The sequence below is a fragment of the Myotis lucifugus genome, unplaced genomic scaffold (genome assembly GCF_000147115.1).
Source record: "Myotis lucifugus unplaced genomic scaffold, Myoluc2.0 scaffold_0, whole genome shotgun sequence".
Taxonomy (NCBI): Eukaryota; Metazoa; Chordata; class Mammalia; order Chiroptera; family Vespertilionidae; genus Myotis; species Myotis lucifugus.
Genome location: NW_005871048.1, coordinates 36210814 through 36219573, shown reverse-complemented (window position 1 = coordinate 36219573; position 8760 = coordinate 36210814). Strand labels below are relative to the sequence as shown.

Here is an 8760-nt window from a genome sequence, read left to right as displayed (position 1 = left end):
CCTAAAAATGAAACTATATCTATTTGCAAGTTGAGAACCATATTGTGATTAAGTCAAGTAAGAGCTAGGAAGCTACAGTCAAACTTCTTACATTCCGTCTTCCTGAGTAGTAATTTAAATGTAAATAAATTTTATCCAAATCGATTCTATCCTAAATCATATGCATAAGTGCAATCATTATGAATAGCAGATGGAACAGATTCAGACAAATAACACTCAAAGATTAGATGGATGGATAAAAAAGAAACTGTCATTTTGTTCTGGTTACTCAAAGAAAACATCAGGAATGAGCAACTGTTTGGGGAAGTCTGTGATATGAAAAGTGACTTTGTGACCTCATAAAAGGGACATAATAGGAAGAAAGCCTTCAAACTAATTTTTGGCAAATAAATCCAACCTGACTTTCTAGACTGTATATCAATTCATTTTACCTGGTGCTAATCAACTTAAGTTTAAATGAGGGTATATAAAAAGAAATTCAAATATATAAAATATTAAGAAGTTAAATGAATTATTAATCAGCATTATGAAATTTCAGCTTGTTTCTACCTCATCAGTCTATATTACAAATTCATATTTATCTTATAATATGCTTCAGATTTGTATTCTCATAATTACCATCAAAATCAATAATGAATCCATAGGAAATAGTCATGTGAAGTTCTGACTCATAGAAAACATTCAGAGAGAAAATATTTTGGCATAAAGAAGCCACTCTTTCGAGGCAAGAAAAAGTCAGATTTCCACTCTGCTACAGTTAGACTGCGTATGGATATTTAGAAAGTTAAATTTAATATAATAGCATTTTTCTTTATCATCAGCACCAGAATCTTACTTTATTGAATTTACTACCATTCTCTTGTCTGCCTATGACCTTATGTGACCTCATGGCAGAGACAGACCATGCTTTATTTGTTCTGGGTGTGGTCTCATCCATGTTTGGGAGAACAGCAGAGCAAAGCAGGATGCACGTGTGTGACCAACACAGGGGAATGCTAGCAGTTTTATGGGTGTTATACTCAGTGGTGCTTCACATTAATTTCCTGTGAGTTATGTCTTAATCTTTAATTGCTTCATTTTGCAGTCAGCCACCAGCTGCAGATAATGCAGGTCACACCGTCACCAGATTAGTCAGTCTCCCACTCCCGAGGATGCTCTGCACATTTGCAAACAGCATTTAGAACAGCAGGCACCAAAGATCACAATAGGCAGACAACTGGGTAAAGGCAGCTGGATTAGAGCCCTGGTCCTCAAAGTGTGATCCTGCACTAGCAGCATCAGAATCACTTGGGAATTTGTTAGAAATGCAAATTCTCAAGCCCTACCTCAGACTTCGTGAATTAGAAAGTAGGCCCAGCAACCTGAATTTCAGCCAGGTCTCCAGGTGATCTGATACACACTGAAGTTTGAGAACCAGTGAACTAGAGTGATCCCCCAATGTTATGATTATGATGTGTAATGTGTTGATTTTTATATATATATATATTTTATTGATTTTTTACAGAGAGGAAGGGAGAGGGACAGAGAGTTAGAAACATTGATAAGAGAGAAACATCGATCAGCTGCCTCCTGCACACCCCCTACTGGGGATGTGCCCACAACCAAGGTACATGCCCTTACCGGAATCGAACCCAGGACCCTTCAGTCTACAGGCCGGTGCTCCATCCACTGAGCCAAACTGGCTAGGTCAGTGATACGTTGATTTTATCACAAACTTTCAAAGTACCCAAGAACATTTTCATATTACATTGTCTCATATACAGCTATGAAAAATTAAGGGAAAGGAATGTTGAAGACTTATGGGTATTCTAAAGAGCATAATATTTTAAAACACAGCTAACTTTATATTTACAGACATGGAGTTTGGGTGGAGAAAGGGTGTAAATTTCTTTTCCAAGACCTATACCCACACAAGCTAAAGGCTCTCGGGGAAACAGCTTCCTAGGTCACAAGAGATGGGGCTATCATCTGCTGGCAAGGGAAGCATGGGGACAAGGGCCGGAGCTCAGGCCCTGGGACACTTGGATCACCACCAGCAAATATTTAATAGAAAATCTTAGCTCACTCATGCCTGGTAAAATTCCTTACCCTCAAAGTGTCTACATCATTGCTGAACCAGGCCAGGAAGAGTCAGACCTGACCCACCAAGGCAGATTAAACTGGTATGCATACATTTTAATGGATGTAGAGCACCCACTGCCCTCCCCATTCCTGTCCTTTTCCCAATTCCTATCCTTTCCTGGAATCTCCCAGAAGAGTATAGATGCCAACCTCCAACATGGAGCATACTAATGCATTTAGAAAATCAATGAGTTTATCTAATATTTTACTGTTATGAATGAATTCTAGAATGAATGAATGAATGAATGAATGAATGAATGAAACAAAATGAATCTTGAGTACTTTTTCTTTATCAGGCATTTGTTATTTTAAAAATCTTCTTCCTTGCATGGATACAATCTGCTGTTATTGTTCGTTTTTTGTTATTGTTTTTATAGTTGTTATCTTTTAAAATAAACATAATATTGTTTTATGAAATTATTTTATGGTAATATAAATTCATAGCCCTACTTTTTCTAAAACTAAATGTAGACCATACAGTAGCTTCCAATAAGAGACACATATGAACACATTTATTGGGACAGAAATATAATAACAAAGTTATAAAAAGGAGGAGGAAGCATATACTCTAGCCCCAAAGGCTAACATGGTAACTATGCAAGATTACTAATTCTGTTTCTGCCACCAGAAAAAGAAGACTAATACAATATTGCTCTTAGAATGGGAAATAAAGAAACCAGTTTTTCAGAAGGGCTTTTCCCCCTACTACTAAACCCAAAATAAAGTAAACACATTATGTAATGCCTTATGTAGGTGACAATAGTTTTACAGCAAATTTGGTCCTTGCACTCTCTAAAAGATAAACTCAGTAATGGGGAATCTGGAGAGGACTAAGTTAATGTCGCATAAATATATAGCTTTACAATAATCTAAGGAGATACAAGTACAGCTCTTAAAAGTCACCAAAAAGTAGATGGATAACATGTTACTTAAACAATCTTGACTAAATGTCATTTTTCTCTGCTTATCTTTTTAAGAAAGTAAAATAATGACAATCCAGGGTTATTCTCCAATTAGAATGTAGTGTTAGGATTTTATGTTGCTGACTGATAGAAGATACTACATCTTGTACATCAGGCAAGCAGGGGGCAAGGCTAACTGCTGGGGTCCAATCCCAGCGGGTCCAGGGGTCCCCAAAGGTGTGGACGGAGTCGGCGAAGAAGGAATGACACGGAGACAGCGATCAGTTGATCAGCAGCCTAGTCAGGACCTCTAGCCAGGATCTCCAGCCAAAGTTCTGGTCGGAGTTCTGGTTAGGAACTGATCAGGATCTGATGTTTATTGTCTTGTTACATCCGTATTTATACCAGCCGATTTTAATCCTGTCAATTTCTATTACAAAGGTTAGGGCGTTTCTTATCTCCATTCCAGGGAGTAAAGATTATGTAGCTTAACTACCCGCCTGGCACTTAATTAAGGGGTTGTATCCCCTCCCTAACCTCAGGGAAAAATCCCCACCTGGGGAAACAACCTTTCTCGGAGAGGTGACCTTGCTTAAAACACATGGCGCTAAAGAGAGCAAACATATTAAGAACAATATGCTATATATGCCAGGTCCCTTGAAACATATGCTGTGCAGATGTTTCTTTCCTACAGCGACTGTGTCAAGCAGCAAGGATGGACCGGCTCCCGGCAGCTAACACCTATTAAGCAAGTTGAAAACCTTGCCCCAAACTCTGCTCTTAGGGAAGGTGAACTGCAGAATACCTGAGCCAAAGCCAGAATTTTCCCTCAAGAATCACCTTTGCCTCCATTCTAGTATCTGGCTGAGGTACTAGAAACATACAAATATGAATTGCATGGGACTCATCGTCTTATCAGTGGTGCTTGGGCGGGCAGAGCCTGGTATACATAAATAAGCTTGATGTGGAAAACTTTTAGAGCAGGTGTCATTAATTTTGCCTCTCAGCCATAGAAAAAGTCTAGTAATGTTCCTGTGGAACATTCGATGCTGAACAGCATAATTTCCTGACGTGCCTGACAGAGTGAATTAGCTGCAAACTGTACAACCAGTAACCTACACAACTTGACCTATGACACGGAGCTAATTTGAATTCTGGTGAATGACCACAGAAGGCAGAAGCTGAAATCTGAGCTACTCTTTCTACAGAAGTTAAGACAGTGGGAACAGACGCTTATAGAGACCACCCATAATACATGTTATTAAAACTACATCACGAGCATACAGAGGCATATCTGTATGATTTGCTATGGCAAAGGGGCTTGCATTCCAGTAATGAAAAAGTGGCGTCCATGAGATTCTTGTTTCTATTAGAATAATTATTGAAAGGGCAGTGAAATAAGGGTAAAGTCTTTAGTAGTTAGGGATCTATATGAAACCCTATGAAGGCCAACGGTAAGAATTTTCCAATGAGTAAACAGGTTTGAACTGGCTTAATCCCCACCCCCTTTTTTTTATTCGGATGTGTTACCCTTAAACTCAATTTCCTAGGAGAGTGGTGACCACCCACCCTATCAAGGTCTCCAGGTTCTAGGCAGCTTTCATCTATGCTCAGACTGCTTTGTGCCAAGGCACATTTATCCCTGAGCCACACAAGACACCCTCATGCTTGCTACATTAACCAAGAGCACAAGGGATGTCATTGTCCTTTCTGCTGGCGTATAGTCCCCAAGTGGCTTCAGCCACACCTCAGCCCAAATAAGTCTCTCTGCAGACACTGAGGGCTTGGGAGCCTGGTATGCCTGCTAGCCTGCTCAGGAGTGGTGTGGTACACCCTGGTGTTTACCCCAAGCCCGTGAGGAGACAAGCCCTTGCAAGCCATAAAATAAAAAATTGATTAGAACTCAGAGAATGTTGTAACAATTGTTTTCTTGGACAAAACACCAAAGGAATCTCCCCTTTCCCCAACAGCTACAGGCTGAAGGGGGTTAAATTTCTATAATTCATCTCTGACACACTTTCCTACAGATTATTAATCCATAGTTTTCCTTATTTCGCCTTTTTTGGGAAAAGGAGATGACTTTTTCCTACAGTCGCTATTGATAAAAGTTTGTTGTCAGTTGTGTTGTTTTAAATACTTGCTTGATTTGGGTCCATCTCTTTTGTCCATTTATTTATTTACATTAATTTTTGAATAGGCATAAAATTCAAAAGGGACAAAACAATGTAATCTTAAAAGTTTCCTTTTTATCTTATTCTCCCAAATACCCAGTTCAAATTTCTGGAAGCATCTATTGTTATCAGTTTCCTTATAGATTTTATATGCATATATGTTGTTGTTTTTTAAAAACACCAAAAAAATAGCAGAGCATACATCTTGATTCTTTTCATTCAACAATATATTTTAACAATCCTATATAATAAAAGGGTAATATGCAAATCAACTGAATGGCAGAATAACCGGTCGCTATGGCTGACAAGTGGCGAGCGCAGCAGTGGTGGCCATCAGTCGGACATCCCCCGAGGGTTCCCAGACTGCTAAAGGGCGCAGGCCGGGCTGAGGGCCCCCACTGCCCCCAGTGCATGAATGTCATGCACTGGGCCTCTAGTCACTTCATATTAGTACAAACAAATCTGCTTCATTCATTTTAAAAGTTACACAGCACTTATCTCATGGTTGGACTATAACTTAAGCTGTGCCTCTTGGTGGACATTTAGGTTGTTTCCTTTGCAGTAATATACCAAGCTGAATTTAATATACTCATATATTTGTATTATTTATTTATTTATTTATTTATTTGAGAGAGAGAGAGAGAGAGAGAGAGAGAGAGAGAGAGAGAGAGGTTTGTTGTTCCACTTATTTATGCCTTCATTGGTTGATTCTTGTATGTGCCCTGACTTGAATGAGGATCAAACTGTATGGGGATGATGCTCTAACCAAATGAACTACCTGGGCAGGGCCAAATTGTGTTTAATTTTTAAATACATGTGTTTAATTTTAATAACTATTGCCAGACTGTCTCCCAGAGAAGGCTGTAGTCATTTACTGTCCCACTATCAATGTATCGGAGAGCCTGTTTCTCCACATTATGACCAACCAGGTGCATATCAAATGATTTTATCTTTGCTAATTTGATAGGTACAATTTATCTTTATGCTTCTAATGAAAATTTTACTCTTCATTTCCCATTTTTATATCTTTTATTTCTTTACTTGTGTTGCATTAGCTACTACCTCCAGAACCATGTTAATAATCATGGTGAATATGAATATCCCTGTCTTGTCCCTGACTTTCATGGGAAGGGGCTTGATGCTTCCCACTAAACATAATTTTAACTCTTTGGTTGAAATATGGATATTTTGCCATGTTAAGAAGGCATCCATCTACTTCTGTTATTAAGAGGTTTATTTTCATTTATATATTTTACTAAGAATGGAGCTTGAATTTTTTCAAATGCTTTTCACCATCTAATTTCACATTGTTCATCCCTTCTCACCAACTCAGCAGTGTATCCTATCATTTCTGGATTCAGCACTTTACTTGTCCTTAGTCATCCAACCATCAATGCCACATGTGGTGCATACTGCAATGCTCCACCTGGATCCCTTTACCCACCTTGCAGGTGCTAAAGGCTCACACAGCCATCCCTCCCTGGGAATTTCTCTAGGTCATAGGTACTGCACAGCCCTAACCCAGGCTCCAGGCCCTACCCAGCATCAGACTAGCCAAGCAGAATGCCCAGGTCAAGCACTACACTTTTTGCTGATGGCCAGTATCTTGTCTCCTGTTGACCTGAGCCCCTTTTTGTTTCTCATGTTCCTGTCCTTGCTGATCTGGTCTTGCTGATCTGAACTTACTGCCTGGTCCTGCAGAATCTCCATCACTTCTTGCTCCTGCTCTTGCTCCACATTCCCAGAGCTGACCTCTCCAGACTTGACCTCTGTCCTACCTGCCTTAGACACTGCTGTGGATACTTCCCCCTGGTCTCGCTGAAATGACCCCACCTCACACACTCTGGTCTGGCCCAACACCATCTGTCTTGATGTAGAATATCCATTGCTTCCCTCAGTCTCTCTTTCGGTACAAAATTGAATGTTGTCAGTTTCTACTGTTATACATTCCCTTTAAAAGGAAAGATTTAAACATTTTATTGTCTATGTACTGTCTTGTATATTTAAAAATATTTTCTGTCCTATGTTTTTTATTAATCTATTCATTTGTTCATTCATTTGTTCCTTCACTCAATGATTCCAACTGCTATTATTTGTCTACCACGTGACCAGCATATTTTCCCTGCTTGAAACCTCCCATCCCTGTTCACACGTATCATTCCTTTTTCATCCATAGTGGAGTCTATTTCCTCTCTCCTTGAATCTGGCTGGCTCTGTCCAACTGAATGCAGCAATAGTGGCATCCTACCAGGCGCAGGCCTGGGCAGCTTTGGCTTTTGCTTTCTTAAGGTTCGTGAGTACAACCTCCCTGTTGGAGCAAAAGGGGCAACTGAGATGTAAGTCAAGTATCTTGGATCCTCCAGCCCCAGCCAAGCTGTCCCAGCAAAAATTACATGGAGCAGAGACCAGCAGTCCCCACCCAGCCTTGCCCACATTGCAGAATTGAAACAAAGAAATGGCTTTTAATAATCATTATATTCCTAATTGAGAATTGAGAAAATATATTAAATGTATAAACCCAATATTGCTGAGTCTAAGATAAATTGATATAGTATTGGAATATGAATTTAAAGTCATAAAACTATTCATACCCTTTGGCTTAATTCCACTTTAGGATTATACCTCAAGGAAATGACCAGAAAGAAAATAGTTTGTACAAAGATGGTCATAGAAATGCTATTCATAATACTGGAAAGTTGGAAAAATCTCAAAAGTTCAACAATGCAGCAAGGCTAAGCAAACTGCAGTGTATTATCAAGATGGGAAACTATGGAACACTGACTAGTGTGGGGACTAGGTGGATACATGGAAATGTTAACTAAGTTCAATAAAAAGACAAAAACAAAATCCATGAGGATGGCAGCTATACAAAACAGAGATATATGAAATAACTCGGATCAGAGAATAAGAAGGAAGGGTGTAGTGCTCGCTTCAGCAGCACATATACTGTACTAAAATTGGAACGATACAGAGTAAATTAGCATGGCTCCTGTGCAAGGATGACATGCAAATTCGTGAAGTGTTCCATATTTAAGAAGAAGAAGAAGAGGGAGGAGGAGGAGGAGGAGGAGGAGGAGGAGGAGGAGGAGGGAGGGAGGGAGTAAGCAATTATAACTTAATATCCTTTCTCCATTAAACTGGTTAAAGTCTGGATTTTTTAAAATTGGGGGAGGGGTAGAATATGACTTACCTTAGCAGACTTAACTACCTACTGTGCTTCTTTTAATTTCCTGTTCCTGAGAACACCAGTGTTCTCCCTCTGTAGCAATGTGGTTTAACTCCCACAAAAATAACTGGGCACATAAACCTTGGGGAAGTAGACTTTAATCAGTGCCACAAGTCAGTGTTTTATAAAAAGTGGTGCAGCAAGGGATATACCAGAAAATATGGCAATTGCAGATTAATAGAAGACATTCTTTTCCTTTCCTATTCATGCCAAGAGATGGCATATACTTAGGTGATTACTTTATAAACAAAGGGGATGGAATGTTTAAATGCTTTAAAAATACGAACTATCTCAAACATACCAAGAAGCAGAGAAAGTAATATAATAAACACCCATAAAC

The 8760-nt window shown here is 39.3% G+C and overlaps 1 non-coding gene across 1 annotated transcript; it reads left to right on the top strand.

Moving 5' to 3' along the window:
* The first annotated feature begins 8116 nt into the window (after nt 1–8116).
* On the top strand, nt 8117–8228 carry LOC111825678. The gene has a single exon (XR_002828878.1). It is a non-coding gene; the product is annotated as a U6 spliceosomal RNA (small nuclear RNA).
* Nucleotides 8229–8760: the final 532 nt, after the last annotated feature.